General features: G+C 39.0%; 1 protein-coding gene across 8 annotated transcripts in view; it reads left to right on the top strand.

The window, feature by feature from the left end:
* The window catches only part of ctnnd2b (catenin (cadherin-associated protein), delta 2b), a 205,812-nt gene that overhangs the window by 43,299 nt on the left and 143,437 nt on the right, over positions 1–19,076 (top strand). The window lies entirely within an intron of this gene.

The following is a 19,076-nucleotide window of genomic DNA, read 5'->3' as shown; positions in this document are numbered from 1 at the left end:
GGAAATTCTATGTGTGACTAAGCATCCAGCAGATTTTTTTACAGTACAGTCAAGATTGGGCAACACAGCTGGACTGTGTTTTGTGTTGGTTATGCATTAGTGAAGGCTAAAGACTTTAATGATTTTTTATTTAAAATCCCTTTTTTGAATACACTTAACTCAGGTATGCTAATTTTAAATTGTACTGATTTAGTTGTATATATAACAGTAAGTCGTGTAATGTTGTGTTATAATTATCAGGCTTTTAATACATGAGCTTGTGGTAAAAAAAAAAAAATACTGCAAAAGACAATGAATTTGAATAAAACACATGAAAATAGAAAAAATTAAACCAGAGTTGCATAAGATACAATGAAAGTGGACCAAGATATTCACAAAACAAGTTTTTTTTGGGAGACATTAACACGATAGAACAGATGCAGAAGTGACAGATGTTATTAGCTATTTACTGGTAGCTACTGTGTTATTGTCTCTCCAAAAACACTTCCTTTGTGGTTTGTGAGTTTTGTTTTGTTTTTGTTGGGGGTTTTTTGTGAGATTTTGCAGTCTTTTTCTATTTACTGCCCTTTTTTTAAACTTGCAGTGCATTTGACCTTTCAGGGCCACTGTATGTAATCAACCAACCCATAACCAAAGATAAATGTGATACCACCTTAATAAGCAGGTTTCAAAGAACTGGTCAGACCCGTGAATATCTATATCATAATTTTGACTAAGGTAAGAAATGAAATGTCTTGAGGGAAGCACGGTGCCACAAAGTTCTACACATAGAGGCTTTGTTTGGATTTATTGTTTCCCCAACTGTTGAAAAGGCCAATAGCACTGGATTTATTTGGAATCGTGCAACAAAAGCTGGGTAAATACTACACTAAACAAAGTTAATTCTTCAGCTCTAATCTGCTTTGAACTGTCAAAACAAACACTGGTGCATTTCAGATTCGATGCTCATTATTGCAGCTTATAGTACATTATGTTACATACAGCATATGCATCAACACAGGAGTGTTGGGATCCTAAAGAATGAGACAAGAAACAGAAGGGTTGAAGGAAAAAAACCCTTTCTATTAGTTATAATGCTCATGATGGCAAGTTCATACAACAAGATGTATAAAGCAGTAGAGTGCTAAGTAGAAAAGCACTATATGACTCAGCCCATTTACACGTTTGAATTCATGTTGGGATATTTCTAATCCATGCAGGGTCAAAATTATGCATACAGCCTCAAATATAGACATACACTCATTTAAATATTTTAATAAGTGGCGCTGTTCTCCAATGTCTTTTAACTTGACAAGGCCAAGGCCTATTAACTTCTCGTTAGTGATCATGATTAACTACAACTGTTAATTTTTCTTTGCCGATTAACAAATAGTCAGAACAATGGAAAAGTTCAGGGGACTCAGTGATGATCTAAGAAGAAGAACTGAAGATTTACACAAGTTCACACAAGTTTACACAAATCGATGCTTAAAAGATAAAAAGAAAGCAGGCTAACATTAAGCTTCTGCAATGGTCTTCCCAAAGCCCCAAACTCAACTCTACTGAAAGTTTGTGGATTCTGCTTAAAATGTGGGTCTGTACAAGGAGACCAACCAATTCAAATGGACTGTACCAATTCTGAAGAAGGGTCGTCAACTATCCAGTCAAAATTATGTTATGTAATTAGATGACTGCCAAAGGGTCTAGTCACGGTGCAATGTTTTAGGGTACATTTAACCAAATATTATTTGGGTTGTATGTATATATTCTTTGTACAGCAGCAGCAACCAACCTCTGGGCCACGTACCGGTCCGTGAGTTGTTCGGCACCGGCATAGCTGGACTGGCCATTTGCCCGGTGGGCTGATGGTGAGTTTTCAATTTTATGGGCCGATGTTTTTTTGTTTGTTTTTTTGTAATGGTATAAACAATGAAAGGTGGGGATTGGCTAATGTGTCATGATCAACTCTGGGCTTGACCAATTACGGCCGAGGAGGTTGGATGGAGACCCCGCCCCCTTGCTTGGGCAATGGCTCTGAAAGCAATCTTATCACAGACAAACAGAAGAAAATGGTATTGAGATGAAAAGGAATGCAATTTGTCCCATACTTCAGCTAGAATGAAAAAAAAGACACAAAGCTGGAGCTATTCTGTGTCTTTATGCTGTCAGCTGCCTCTTCTTCTCTCATTCCCTCCCCCTCCCTCTCTTGTTGCTACTTCAATCATGAAACTGATCAATGATCGGCTGATCGGCTTTTCTCTTTTGTTTATCGTTCACTTTGCGCCAGAAAGATGAAACCAGCTGATGTTGCGCTAAAAAACAGCAGCACGTTTAAGCTTACAGGGAGTGCAGAATTATTAGGCAAATGAGTATTTTGTCCACATCATCCTCTCCATGCATGTTGTCTTACTCCAAGCTGTATAGGCTCGAAAGCCTACTACCAATTAAGCATATTAGGTGATGCGCAACTCTGTAATGAGAAGGGGTGTGGTCTAATGACATCAACACCCTATATCAGGTGTGCATAATTATTAGGCAACGTCCTTTCCTTTGGCAAAATGGGTCAAAAGAAGGACTTGACAGGCACAGAAAAGTCAAAAATAGTGAGATATCTTGCAGAGGGATGCAGCAGTCTCAAAATTGCAAAGCTTCTGAAGCGTGCTCATCGAACAATCAAGCGTTTCATTCAAAATAGTCAACAGGGTCGCAAGAAGCGTGTGGAAAAACCAAGGCGCAAAATAACTGCCCATGAACTGAGAAAAATCAAGCGTGCAGCTGCCAAGATGCCACTTGCCACCAGTTTGGCCATATTTCAGAGCTGCAACATCACTGGAGTGCCCAAAAGCACAAGGTGTGCAATACTCAGAGACATGGCCAAGGTAAGAAAGGCTGAAAGACGACCACCACTGAACAAGACACACAAGCTGAAACGTCAAGACTGGGCCAAGAAATATCTCAAGACTGATTTTTCTAAGGTTTTATGGACTGATGAAATGAGAGTGAGTCTTGATGGGCGAGATGGATGGGCCCGTGGCTGGATTGGTAAAGGGCAGAGAGCTCCAGTCCGACTCAGACACCAGCAAGGTGGAGGTGGAGTACTGGTTTGGGCTGGTATAATCAAAGATGAGCTTGTGGGGCCTTTTCGGGTTGAGGATGGAGTCAAGCTCAACTCCCAGTCCTACTGCCAGTTTCTGGAAGACACCTTCTTCAAGCAGTGGTACAGGAAGAAGTCTGCATCCTTCAAGAAAAACACGATTTTCATGCAGGACAATGCTCCATCACACGCGTCCAAGTACTCCACAGCGTGGCTGGCAAGAAAGGGTATGAAAGAAGAAAAACTAATGACATGGCCACCTTGTTCACCTGATCTGAACCCCATTGAGAACCTGTGGTCCATCATCAAATGTGAGATTTACAAGGAGGGAAAACAGTACACCTCTCTGAACAGTGTCTGGGAGGCTGTGGTTGCTGCTGCACGCAATGTTGATGGTGAACAGATCAAAACACTGACAGAATCCATGGATGGCAGGCTTTTGAGTGTCCTTGCAAAGAAAGGTGGCTATATTGGTCGCTGATTTGTTTTTGTTTTGTTTTTGAATGTCAGAAATGTATATTTGTGAATGTGGAGATGTTATATTGGTTTCACTGGTAAAAATAAATCATTGAAATGGGTATATATTTGTTTTTTGTTAAGTTGCCTAATAATTATGCACAGTAATAGTCACCTGCACACACAGATATCCCCCTAAAATAGCTAAAACTAAAAACAAACTAAAAACTACTTCCAAAAACATTCAGCTTTGATATTAATGAGTTTTTTGGGTTCATTGAGAACATGGTTGTTGTTCAATAATAACATTATTCCTCAAAAATACAACTTGCCTAATAATTCTGCACTCCCTGTAGTAAGCTGTTGTTAGAATTTATTTAAATGGTAAATGGTAAATGGCCTGCATTTCTATAGCGCTTTACTTAGTCCCTAAGGACCCCAAAGCGCTTTACACTACATTCAGTCATTCACCCATTCACACACACATTCACACACTGGCAATGGGAAGCTACAAGCTTAATATTAATTTCTAGTATCAGCTGATGTTTGTTGGAGCCACAGCTGTAAAGCTGCTGGTCATGATGTCGGTTTGGATATGTGGTGAGAGGGAAACATGAAGATGAAACCAGGAGATGTCCTTACTGAATCATCAGAGCTGAACAGGTGATGGAGAAACAGGTTTACCTTTTAGGTGACGTGAATGAGTTGAAGAGAAGTTATAAACTGTTGCTGAGAGACAAATAACACCAGGATCCTTTTCTAAGTAGCTGACAGCTGGTAACTGTGCAGGGGCGGGTCTAGTAAAGTTATGCCAGGGGGCCAGGTAGGGCATTAACAGGGAAAGGGGGGCAAAGAAATACTTTTCTTTCTTATTCTCATTTAAAATGTCTAGCTTTTAATAAATAATTATCTGAATCTTACAACCAAAGTGGTCATCAGATGTAAAATGTATAGAAATAATAGATAAATACCAACAAGATAGTGTACATCACTGTCACAACAGCGTTTGTTTTCATTTAAAGGCTTTATGGCTTTTCCTATAATACCTGGTGGGCCGGTCTCCATGACACCTTAAAGGTCCGTGAAAATATTGTCGGACATAAACCGGTCCGAGGTGCAAAAAAGGTTGGCGACCACTGGTGTACAGTATATTGAAGCTGTATGTATAATTTTGACTGTGTGGATTAGAAAAAAATCCTTAAGAAAAGTCTTCAAAGAAATCATTAAAAGCCCCCAAATTACCATGACATTCATGCCTACGACAAGTGTATATCAACTCAACTGTAAACATCCAAAGTGGGGATGTTTACTCTGCATGGAGCTGAACAGAGGAAATGTGAAGAAGCCAAAGATAGCTGTTAAAAATGCTGAAAGCAGGCAAAGATAATGGATTGTTCATGTTTTTCACTCAGTGATTTCTGTGAGTTACTACAACGTCCCGAGATCCATTCCTGATCTAAGTAGGTCACGTAGACTTGGACGGTCACACACACGTAGGTCGTGTACACACACCTACACACAAACTTCCACATCATCTAGGGCATGGTAATGGCCTTCTGATGAGAAGGTGTGAAAGAAAAAGGCAGAAGAGAAGGACGTGTCAGCTGTCCGAAGAAGGTGAAGACAAACAAATAGTTGCTCACTCACTCCTCTTCATCCGACTGCACCACGGTGAAGGTTCGTTATTCCTTAAGCCAGTCATTTGTCACTTCCTTTCAAACTTGTTTTTGCATTGTGCCATTTTTCACTACGTTTGGGCCGATGCCAGTGTTTGTTACCAGGCACTAAAAAACCCACGTATTTTTTGAAACAGTGTGGGTGCCCAAACTTCCTGTTTGGTTCATAAAGACAGGGTCAGGCATGAGAAAAAGCTTCACCCACACTCTCACACACGGACATGCAGTCTGCAAAAAAAAAAAAACAACAACCCACAAACACATGCGTTTACACACTGCCAATCAAACTCTTTTGCCTCTGCTGACTCACACCAGGAGATCCCTGCTGCTGTTTTTCCTTCGTTTCCTTCTCCCCGCGTGAGATTGATTAGCCATTCGACGTTGTATTTATCACATCTGTCAGCTTTTGTCCTTGTATCGTTCATCATCTCTTTGCTGTCACCACATCTGCTACTGGGGAAAGCACAGTGTGAAGTCTGAAAGAGTTTGATTCTACTGTGAGACATGGCCTATTTGAGAAAGCTGACATATTGTCTTATTGAATGACAGATCAAGTGAAAGTAGCTCAGGGTATTGATTAGCTGTCTTTTGCTTACAGCTTGGTAGCATCTGACAATCCAGTCGGTTCTGAAATATCAAGTTGTGAATGTGCATTCAGCAGTCATGGATCTACAACAGCAAGAAGGCCACACAAGGTTTTGTGCCAGTGTGCAGTGTGTAGCAGTGCTAGCTTATAAACTTAGCACTCTACTATGGGAAGCGTAATATTTTTTCTACTGATAGCATTTTTTAACAAGGGATTGATTGATTGGATTGATTTACACTATGCTCTCTTTAAAGACACAAGACTTATTCAACATGCTGGTCTAGAACTTCCTCAGGATCCCTCATACTGTAACTACTTGGCTCTGAAAATACATATAGTTTCATTCATTCATACATACATAAGAGTTACCAACTTTTAGAGTGTGGCCATGGGTTTGGCCATCACAGGTGTCATGACTTACAGTATATCGGGATTCTAATATGTCAACAAAATCAAACAACGTCAAGCGTAAAGGCCTTAATTCCCTGGAAAGTTGTGAAAAAACTATACAAAATTCAGGCATTTTCAGATCCAAATCAAAAGTTTTGTTTTTGCAGAAAAATTGTCCCCAAACAACACATTGTGACAAAAATAAAATCGACATAACCCAAAAACACAGGATCCCAAAACAGAAACTCAAAGGAAAAACCCTCCAATGTAGTAAAGACAGAAAGCAACCTTCACAGACACAGAAAGCAAAGACTCAAAAGGAACAAAAGTCACTATGAGATTATTAAATCAAAGCAAGAATCCAAAACTTCAATCATTGGAGTAAATTGAACCCAGACAGGCCCCCAAATTCAAATATATTCACAACAAATCCTAAAACAAAAAAGACAAATCCTGGGACCAAATCCAGAACAAGTCAGTGTTCATATATACTGTATGGTACACAGTTTTTGTGCTGTTAATGCCAGAGGAGGTTACTGAGTCAGCAGAGTGACTTTTTACACACTATGATACTCGGCACTCAGCGATGCTGCGCTGTAGCTTATGTACTGTGCTAGTTTGTGGCTGTGATTCTTAAACACTTCCTCTTTGCAGTAAAACCTCTCGGAGTGGATCAAGGAATATCCAGGAGGGAAGAAATTTCACAATCTGACTTGTTACATCAGTTGCATCATATCCAAGTGGCAACAGTGCTAACCGCCATTATATTATACAATATTTTTTTAAAATTTGAATGAGATTATACTTAATTTTAACATTTTAAACACACAATTTCAGAAAACTTGTAATTGCAATATGTTACTGTGTTTTACAGCTGATAGCTGTAAAAATAGATATTGACAAAAGTGTCCAGTTTACATGTTTCTTGTCTTTCTTATGAGCAAAATAATAATGTTTAAAGTCATGCAAAAAAGAAAGGATTCAAAATATGAGATTGTTATACACAAATGATTGTGCTTTGGATAAAAAGAAATGTACTATGATGGTTAATGTAAATGTGCTATGTTTTCATTCCTTTAGCAGTCCTCAGGGACAGCCCACATCACATCAGCGGCACATACAAATCAGATGCTTTGCAGCTGGCCGCATGTCATCATAGTAAATACCCACTGAATCAGGGTGTTGTTAGAATGCCAAATTTTTATCGCCCTGTGATCATTCGCATTAGGTGAGCGAGATCTCTAATGCATTTGCCTTGACAAATCCAAGATGGCAGTCTCACTGAGCTGACACACAATTACATTCACGTATGAAAACACAATGAAGCTAACAGCTTATCTTGTTAGAGACCACGACTGCATGCTTTTGCTCTGTTTAGTCCTGAACTGGAGTACATTACAGCTATAACCTTCGTTTCCATTACGGTGGCAACATGACCTCCTGCTGAGTTCACATGTTGTTGCATGACAATGCGTTCAAGGATACAAAAACAGAAGCAGTGAAAAGAAGTAGAAATGTAGCCAGATTTTCCTCACCTGGCTACATTTCTGCTTTGTTTCTAGGGGATACAAAAATAAATGAAAAGAAAATGCATCACCCTGGCATTATAACTGTTATCCAACTCGATATTTTCTTTCTTTTAGGCAAATTGTGGTGTTTCTGCAGCTTCTCAGTCACTGGATAATTAATGTGTATCATGGTGCTCAGTGGAATTATTCTCTCTAATTGGCAGCGCAGCAGAAAACAGATTTTCTCAGGTCTGACCTACAACTCGTATGAATCCAAATTAAAAACAGTTTAAGCTGCAGGTAATTAAAGGTATACCGTTATTTTCTCCGTATGGCTAATTAAACCCGGTCCATTTCCCTCTCTTCACACACAAGCATGTCCTTATGACAAATATTGAAATATTACCCCTGTTGTACTTTTACTTGATCATGTTGCTTCTGCGTTTGGCAAAATCCACTTTTAACACGCTCAGTTTCAAACTCTCACTCCACTTCTGATTGATATAATGTCACGAGAAAAAAAACCCTGAGGATTAATAGCTTTTTGAAAACAATCGGCCCTACAGTGTGTTAATTCTGCCGGTTCTGTTATCGGTGTTTTTGCATAGCAGCCTTGTGATAATAATGGGCCTGTCCTCCCCCTCCCCATCCCACTGCTGCTCTTTTCATTTGTTTATTAAGGATTAATTAAGATTTGTTTAGCACCGGCTAACTCATTAAGTTACCAAATATAGTTCTCTTCAAAGTTCGCAGCAGAGTTAGATATTCATAAGAAGCGGTTTCAAAGTGGATCAAATATTTATTTTATTTTACTTCTTATGTAAGGAGGCACGGAGAAAACGGGAAAGCAGAATATTTAAGGGCTGAGGAGGGAGGAGAGGAATTTGTATGTGCTCCCACTACCACTACCGTCACCACCACCCTGGGCAAAGTGTTGGCACATGAGAAAGTCTTCTATCTAGTCCTATTTCCAGCTGAAGGAAGACTCCAGGCCACAGCATCATAGTATAAATAGGAGCAGTCTCGCTTCTGCTGTGCAGTGCAGTTACCTTGTATATGTGCATCCATACTGAATAAACTTCCTGCAAAACATCGCCCCCTGCAGCCTATGGTGGACCAAGTTGAGCTTTCTGGTGATTCTATTGGAAGATCTACCATCAGTTTTAACATCAGCTGCTTCATTTTTGATGAGAAGAATTCTTTAGAATTAGAAATCAAGATTTTTCCATCAGCACCTAGACAGCTTATTAAATAGATTACAAACACCCAGCTTTAATCCAGTTCGGAGATTTTTTTTTCTTTTTCACATACTTTGGTTGTAACAAGTGGACATTTGAGGTATTGTTGCATTTTTTTCACCTCGAAGCAGTCTGAACATTCTCCTCCGACCTCTGGCATCAACAAGGTGATTTCACCAGGCGAACAGCCGCTGGATATTTTCTGGTTTTCAGACATTTCTCTGTAAACTGTTAGCAGTTTCTGAAATTCTCAGATCAGCCTGTATGGCACAAAATCTCCAAAATCATCTCTCTTCCCCGTTCTGGTCCTCAGTTTGAACTTTATGAGGTCATCTTGACCATGTCTGCATGTCTAAACGCACTGAATTCCTGCCATGTGTGCGTTACCGAGCAGTTGAACAGTTGAAACCAGAACACAATAGAGTTCTGGTTTTGACTCAGAGCTCAGATTTCTGTGACCCAGTGAACCTGTGCATTGTTTTCCTCTCCTCTGGTCCTGCCCACTCCACCTCAGCCCCAAACTCAGTGGATTAAAATTCCTAACAGTAAAAGTATTAATCCACTTGACTTAAGAGTCAAGAAGCAGTTCAGTTCTTGTTAAAGGTACAGACCACATGTAACGTGCTATTAGACAGATTAGCAGAGCTCCTTGAAAGGGAAAAAAACGGAGGAAACAATGAGGACATCCAATTCAAGTTAACCTCACAAACTAACAAAGTAATTCAATGATTTTCTTTTTTTTGGCTGTGGAATTAACACACAGTTAATAGCAGTGTAAGTAAGCTGTTTACCATGATGAGCAAACATGTGCAGCTAACATAGACACGCAAATAAGCCCACTGTAATTCTGTTTACTTACACATTTCATACAAAGAGTTTAGCTTGAGAGCATCACTCTTACTCCAGCTCTATGTACCGTGCTTTAGTTCATAGAGCTTGCTGTGTGTGCTCACAGTTGCATAATCGCTGTCTGCAAGAGGAATTTAGTGAGCCGTTAATTTGTGGGCATTTGAAGGCATATAAAGTATTTTTGCACGTATGTGCGCTTTTCGCCTGTGGCTGTTAGCTGTCTCTGGCTTAAAGTAGAAAACGATGAGAACAGAGGCAGAGCGGTGCATTGTGGGTAGACAGGAATGGCCAAGGGGCTTTTGCATTTGGCAGCTCATGTCTTTGCCAACTTTCTCACCGCTACCTGCCACAGAAAGAGAAAGTTTGTGACAAGGGATTGATAGGCTTGGGTTTTGTGTGTGCGCGCACGCAGTCCGGCACTTTAGACGTGACTTTTGGTGTGCTGTATTATGCAGAAGGAAGGCCAGATGGTTGAAACTGCAAAGTAAAAGATACCACACTTGATATTTGATGAGCATAAGTCTAGCAGTAGATGCTGATTACATGCAGCAGTGTAACATGTGCTGGGATTTAGCTCATGCATTAAAGAGCACAGAGCATTTCTCTCCACATTGCATGATCATTTTGATTTAATGTTCTCTACTGTAGACAGTGGGGGAATAGTTATTTGATCCCCGGCTGAATTTTGCTCACTTAGAAAGAAATGAAGAGTCTCTAATTTTAATGGTAGTTTAATTTTAATGGAGGGAAACATAATATCAACCAAAAATCCAGAAAAAAAAACACATTATGTAAAAGTTCTACATTGATATGTACATCATTGGATGAACTGAATTATTGAGTCATTTTGTTTTTCCTAAATGTTGCAAATATAGTTGTCATTTTCTCAGATAAGGGATATCTGCAATTGATTGTAATCTGTGTGCCACATGGGATCACAGACAGTTTTGAGGAGCCAGAATTCTGGCTGATTTATACACGGTCAAATACTTATTTCACTCAATGATATGCAAATTTATTTTTATGTAATGTTTGGTTGATTCTGTCTCTATTAAAATGAAGCTACCATTAAAAAAAAACCAGACTGCTCATTTCTAAAATTACAAATACAGCATGGGATCAAATAATTATCTCCCCCCACTGAACATATAATCTTTCCAGTTAAGCAGAATATATATATATATATATATATATATATATGTATGTGTACACATATATATATATATATGTATGTGTACACATATATATATATATATGTATGTGTACACATATATATATATATATGTATGTGTACACATATATATATATATATATATATGTGTATATATATATATATATATATATATATATATATATATATATATATATATATATATATATGTGTGTATATATATATATATATACACATATATATATATATATATATATATATGTGTATATATATATATATATATATATATATATATATATATATATATATATATATATATATATATATATATATATATATGTGTACACATACATATATATGTATGTGTATATATATATATATATGTGTACACATACATATATATGTATGTGTATATATATATATATATATATATGTACACATACATATATATGTATGTGTATATATATATATATATATATATATATATATATATATATGTATATATATGTATATATATATATATATATATATATATATATATATATATATATATATATATATATATATATATATGTATATGTATATGTGTACACATACATATATATACACATACATATATATGTATGTTTTTTCTTTTTTTAGCTGTACCTGATTTAGGACCAAATATGGAAGTGGTCCGAATAAGAACTGAAAAGATCAGATTGCATATGATCTCTGGGTGGAGGGACACTATGTGACAAAAAAATGCAATTCAAAAGACCCCTATGAAGATTACAACCAGGCACAGGCCTGGAACAGTAAGATGAGGGCCCCACACTGGGGGAGGGGATCAGAAAAGCACCTGGTGATTGAGCCTACCCCCCTTAGTTCCGTCGGGACCTGGCACGTGGTTTGATCCATGGCTGAGTCAGTAGCAGCAAGAAGCTCCTTCTAAAGTGTGTCAGTGTTGATCAGAAGAGTGAAGCTTAGAGTAGAGCTGCTTGAAAAGAACCATTTGAGGTGGTTTATGCTTTCTGGACACTTAATAGGTGAGATGTTCTTCATGCATCAAACCGGAGGAGAGCCCGGAGGAGACACTGTGCTGGCTTGGGAACTTTTTGATATCCCCATAGAAGAGCTGGAGGAGATAAAGTCTGGGCATTGCTACCAACTGCTGCCCACACAAACAGAACACAGATAAGTGGTAGAAAATGGAGTGGTAGACGCACGGATGGATGGAGATTCCATGTCATTTCTGCTATTCACACCTTCATCAAATAAAAGCAGAGCTGAATGAGATGTGGAAAAAATGTCCACAGTTGGAACATGGCACATTTTTAAAGACTGAACACATTTGCACAGTAAAGCTAAACCAAAATGGAAAGTGGCAAAACTGTCTTGATGTTGACTGTATTGAGCGATGTCTCACGCTGGAGCACTTCTTCAGACAGCCAGTTATACAAGTGGAATAAGCTCAGTGGGAACAGCTGCAGCAACAGAACAGAGTATTTGAGGTAAAACCAAAGTGAAGAAGACCACAAGGGGAACTGTCTGCAGAGAAACACTACAGAAATTCTTCTGAATGAAAACAGCGGTCTCCAGTTGCTCTCAGTCTTCTCTCTGATCTCACATTGTCTAAAGCAAAAGCTTATCATTCATACATTTATAGAATGTGCATATTAATGTCCCTTATCAAAGTCTAGCTGCTGCTGCTTCTTTCTTTGACGTCATCAAGAAAGATGGATGCGCACAAAGTTCCAGCAATGAATAATTTGCTGTTTTTTAACTGATACTTTCTTGGCCCAAAGCTGTATTTTTTGTTGGCTTTAAACATAAATCAAATTTTTAAAAAAGGTTGGCCTCTAGTTTGTTTTGGGATCAAAAGTTGAAGCGCAACTTGAACATTGGCTGCAGTATCCTCACTGTAAATTTTCCATGCACTTGATTTGCTATTCTGCATTTACACTGCCTCAGGAAGGAAACTCACATATTCAGATGCCTACTTTTGTCCAAGTGGCACATTCTGGAAAAAATCAGATCATTGTAGAAATGCCAAAACTACAATTCCTGTAATGACTACTTTAGTCAAGTCATTCTTTATAACCCCCCCCAAAACATGTTTAGGATAAAAATAAAAATGCTTTGGTTTTTCCACGTTGTTGTGGCATTTTGGACTTTTATTTTAAACTTTTGTCCGAAGAAGGGAATAAAAGATGGGGACGGATGCCCAGCACAGGGCCCTGGCTCAGCCACTGTGGTCACCTGCTGGACCAGGTGCCCCTTTTATAACATTTTAATTTTAATAAAATAATCTGAAAAAATTATAGACTGTGTAGCACAGCCTGCCACTTTCTCCCTTTACTTTTAAGGAATTTCTGTAATTTTTATTAGTCTTTTACTTGACAGTAATTAAAAAAAATACTGCATTTGCATCTGTGCATTGGATACATGCAGCTTGCTAACAAAGCTTGTTAGCATTATCTGCTAACTTAGCATTTCATCCAAATATAGTCCCTTCTAAACCCAAAAACAAACAAAACCAAAACAAAATGACCAAAAACAACAAAAACAGAAAGGAGGACTAACAAGCTAACTGGTGACGGCATAGTGGCTATTCCATCGTTTAGTTACAGTCTATGCATCTGTTCAGTTACTGGGGAGTAACAACTAACAATAATGTTAAAGAAAAACATAAGAAAATCCTAAAATTTGGGAAAGTAAAACCAACAAATGTTTCCCCTTTCAGCCAAATGAAACAGTTCACCAAAATAGCTCCCCTAATCAGCTAATTGTTTACTTGACTAATCCTTTCTGCTCTGCATGGAGTCCAGCCCACATAAGTCGACTACTAACACATCCTTGATTAAAAACCAGCGTGGCAAGACACTTGGTTTGCACTTTAGTTGAGTACAATTGGACTGTTGAAGAGGAACAATGCGTGGGTTGTGATTACATGAGTTCAGAGAAGATTAAAATGTTTAAAAAGAGAGATCTATTGTGATCTCATGCAAGTCTTTGTATTTTGTTTTGTTTTTGAATCCATTTTGGATTCAAACAGCCAAGCTTTTATTAGGTAAAGGTGCTTATGCGTCCTCTTTTGCACCTGAAGATAGCGTTTGTTATTTTTTATTTTTCGAGGGGAGAAACAAAATGCCTGACTGGCAAAGCTCCCAGCAACGGGCAATAAACGAGACAGAAATAAAAAGGCCACAAGGTGTTTCAATGCGATTAAAGCAACAATGTCAAGAAAGCCCGAGAGAACTCTTAGCCTTTAGATGTTTACCTCATGACTTGGCCTTGAGCTTTCAACATCCTTGAGATTTTGATGTGGCCCGCAGTTTGAATAAACAATTTTACCTTGATGGCAGCTGAGTAGCGTTCCTATTTAGCAGCACTGTAAGCTCAACAAAGGCACAGCACTCTGAATATTTTACCGTTGCTCATAATTTATGTACCTACCAACATCTTTGAAGCCAGTTGAAAAGAGAAGCAGGGATGAGGAGAGGAATTAGACCAGCTACAGGGGAACAACAAGACAAATCTGTCTGGTTTGGGATGAACGCTTAAGTAGTATCTGAGGAGAGTTAAATCCCCCCCCCCCAAATCTCTCCTTTTTCTTTATCACACTTATATGGCTCCCTAAACCAGCGGTCCCCAACCCCCGGGCCACGAGTCGTTTTGTACCAGGCCGAAAGAGTTGAGGTTCGGGTGTGAAATTCATGGTTTTCAGGGGTTTTAGCATTATTATTTTTTTTATCGTTAACTCAGTTTCCATGGGTCTTTTCCCATGTGTTATGAATAAATCTTCTTTTTTTTTAGTACCAGTACTGGTTTTATTTTGTTGTATTTTTCCGCGACACCTTAAAGGCCGGTCCGTGAAAATATTGTCGGACATAAACCGGTCCGTGGTGCAAAAATCTTTTTATCAGGCCCCACCTTCTCATGTTGGCCTTTTTCCCTCCACCTACAGGACAACTTTGTTACCAGCTGGATGTACCTAATAATTGTCCATCCTGAAACACTAACTCCAGATAGCAGCGGGCTTAGCTTACACAGCCACTGTGACATTTTCGCATCGAACAGTACCACCCCCCCATCTAAAACATCTAAATGCCAGTCGGACACCAAGGGGCACAATTAGACCGCTTTACACTGGGGAGAGAGAGAAAGAGAGAGGGATGGCTTCAGCTAGGACACACACACACTCTAACTTTGCTCCCCATGCAGCCCACCACTGTCCTACAGTCATTTATCTTACTTTACTAATTGCTTTAATGGGGTGTTCAGGGGCCAGCGTGGTCTTATGAGCTAGTGGCTGCACACTAACTCTCTTTCCGTCCTCCTTCTGTCTCCATTAAGAAGCTCAGATTGGAGCTGAATCTTTAGTAATGCAATCAGCTGACAAGCACTTGATTGTGGAACCTGCTCATTAAGACATAGTTAATTGTTGTCCTTTTCTCTTAATTGCTTATCAAGCTATGATTACTCGCTCACATGCACACACATGCACACATTCAGAGTTCCTGCCACCAGAGTGTGTGTGTCTTTTTTTCAAGAAAGTTAAGGCTGTGTAGTCTATTGATTATAAGACCAAAAGCTTTAATAATAGTCAGTTTCTATTATGTTAGTTTTTTGAGTTTGAAGGAAAATGACACCCATGCAATCAGTGAGGCTCATGGCTGGATTAACCTCTTTGCCCAAAAGCAAAAAAATGTTGGGCTCCTTTTATTAAGCCACTTATTTCCCCAGACAACAGCCGTGTTTGCAGGGTTGTTGTTGTTTTTTTTAAATTAAGTTGTACAAGGGCGGGACTTAGAAACAGGTGGGGTGGGGCCATTGGGAAATCAGAAAGTTGTATGAGATATAAATGTTAAAGCACTTGAAAACTGATTGAAAATCCAGCACGTTATAATGATTTGAATTATGGACCGAACTCCTGCCTCTGTAAACATGCATTAGGAGACGTGGCTGCCTCAGTGGACATAAAGTTTTTAACCATGACGTGATGGACAGTACATATTCAACTTTTAGCCTGAGTGGTAAATATAAAGAAAATGTTATACGTCCACGAATAGTTAGCAGCAGACGAACCCAGTGTGAATCAAATGAAGGGAAGGAAATTTAGCAAAATTTCAAAATGTATTGTTTTCCATTAGTTTTTGGTGCTTATTATTATATTGTGTAACATTAGCTGCATTTACGGTCTATGGAGAACAACACTGTTTTTCACAGTGTGAAGTAGTCAGACTCGAACGTCAAAGAAGGTGGTAGGGAAGCAGACTCAGGAGACATTTGGGGTTTTCAGAGGTGAGCAATTTATTTACAGTGGACCCCATCCTGCATGAAACTTCCAAACAAAACTTCCCCCCAAAGTAACTTCATTAACAAAACTCAAAAGTACCCGGATTTGGTAACACAGCTCACCTCCCCTCTCTCATCTGAGTCTGGCAGAGACTGACTATATATAGGGCCATTAATCGCCCTTCAATTAGTCCGGCCAGTACCACTCACTTGAGCTGAGTGATCTAAAACTCTACATAGTTGACTAAAAATGACAAAAACCTCCTCACACTTCTAATTAGCACATTTACACAACTAAATGTATTAACAAAAAAAAGATTCAACAAATCCCTTCAGACCTGGAAACAAACCAAAGGAAGCATTTCTGTGGTAAAAGAAACCCCTCTTCTTGGTTCAATATGCTGATGTCATGTGCGACATCATCAGCACTTTAAAATGAGGAATTGCTAGGCGGGCCTTTCCCCACACCAGACCTACATGAAGACTGAAAAGAAAGAACAAAGTAAATATGAATAAATGACTTAATCTGTAACATAATAAAATATAAAGAAACATGTAACTGAGTATTTGCCTTAATTTGCAGAATCTTTGATTTGCTGGCAACAGAACGCTTACACAAACAAACCTGGGATAGTGAGTGCAGCAATGTTACTTTGACAAATAGCAAATCATACCAAATAAATACAGAGACAGAATAATGTGCATAATGTGCAAAAAAAGGTCAACACATCTGGGACAAAGAGAGAGCATTACAACTGCACCCACTTTGTCACACACAGAAAAAGCAGATCCAAAAGGGACTCCAATTTTCCTCATTTTCCTCCCTTATTAACTGCAATTATTAACTCAATTGATGGAAATTAAACCATCAATTGAGTACCTGGTTTGAACTGTGGACCATTTTTCAAACCAGGTCTATAACTACTTTTACAACTAAGAGAAGTAGTAATTAGGAGATTCAGTTTTAGGTCTTAAAACATTTATACAGCCAATATTTAGTTTTGAACATTTCTAAAAAAAATTAGCAAATTTGATAATCCAGCTGGTTTTTACTAGCTAACTAACTGTGGTATGATTGTTGGTGGTAGGCCAGGTGTTATGGGTATTTCTGAAGCATCTGATATTCTGGGATTTTCACCACAGCTGTTGCTACAATTTACTCAGAATGGTGTGAAAAACAAAAAACATCCAGTGAGTGGCAGTTCTGCAGACAGAAACCGCTTGTTGGTGAGAAAGGTCAGAGGAGAATACCAGACTGGTTGGAGCTGGCAGAGAGGCTGTGGCACCTCAGATAGCTATTCTTTCCAACTAAGCAGACAAGAATCTTAGAATATACAGCACATGTAATCTTGAGGTGGATGACTGTCAGGTTCTGCACCAAAAATATCCTAACAGGACAGACGCTGGCATCTTAGCCTGCTAGAGATGGTTTCAATGGCAGCAGCTGCAGCTCAGCAGATGCAGTGGGTCGCCTACTAACGGGAAGGTCATTCGTTTGAGCCCCGGCTCCTCCGGTCCGCATGTCCTAGTGTCATTGGGGACGATATTGAACCTCGAATTTGCCCCCCTGTGATTGGGTGAATGTGGCTTGTTGTACTGGGAGTAGAAAAGTGCTGCTCTATATCATTTTAAACCATTGAACAACAGGAATCAACCTCCTACTGATCAGTCATCCTTTGAATAGTGCAGCCTATCTCAAATGTATTTGCTGACCACGTGCATCTTTTTATGGCCATAATTCACCTTCTATCAATGGATACTACCATGCCACATAGCACCTTAAAGTCCAACATCTAGCAGGAGCCATGCCTCCATGGAGTCCTGACCCAGCAGGATGTTTGGTGTTTGCACATAACGAGACAAAAAGAATCGTTATCTGCTAGTGAATAGCTGATTCATTTAATCTGCATCTTTCTGTCAAAGCTTTCTGCCCTCACACTTGATGTTTTGAAGTTAGAAGACATTTATGTTCATGAGGGAAGGAGGGTCTAATGAAACACTCTTGATGTGATTACAAAGGCAGGATGTCTCTGCCTCTGCATCGCTCTCACCAGTCTTTGTAAAGGTGTCTCCAAACTCTTTATATGTAGAACAGTGATGCAGTATCGCTTAGGCCTAATGTTCTTTATGATAGAGTAACACAACATGTTTCTGAAAGTACAAGTACTTTCTGAAATTAATGGAAATCGATTGGGGGAAAAAAAACAATCTTTTGTTGCTGGCCATACAATTTACTGTGTAGATACAACTACTAAGACACATTTCTTTAGCCGGAAAAAACAAATACACACATGTTCAGGGCGTGTTCAAATCATTTGCTGTTATCCAACTTTCACACCGAAACAAAGAGTTGATCAAACTGATCCATCTGTTTCACCCAAACGCTCATCTTACCTCTGTGATTTAACCTGCCTGAAGCTGAACAGCCACATAAACTGAGCCAGTTCAAATTTGAATAAGGAAATGATCGGACGCTGGAGCTTTGCATGCATGCAATGTTTTTATTGGGTTGCAGTGACTGCTTTAGTGTCGTTTGGACAGAGAGAGGAGGTGGGCGAGTCAGAGAGCGTAAAACAAAACTAAAACAGTCTGAAGATACGTTCACAGGGCTTCTTGGCACGATGGAAAGTAACAATCAGAGAAACACCTGCTGCGAAATCATGGATTCAGGTTTCCAGTCAGATTGCTTCTGGGTAAGACATGGTTATGCATGTGTGTGTTTCATGTGATGCTCACCTGGGTATAATTATTTGACAATATTTCATTTCACTGTAAGTTAACACTGTGACGAGTTAACTTGTAGTCTATGGTACTAGCTGTACATAGACATGCCAGCAGTAATCAGCCAC

Source organism: Perissodus microlepis, chromosome 18 (genome assembly GCF_051167445.1).
Source record: "Perissodus microlepis isolate ML-2025 ecotype Zambia chromosome 18, ASM5116744v1, whole genome shotgun sequence".
NCBI classification, from domain to species: Eukaryota; Metazoa; Chordata; class Actinopteri; order Cichliformes; family Cichlidae; genus Perissodus; species Perissodus microlepis.
This window is presented reverse-complemented; position numbering and strand designations above follow the sequence as displayed.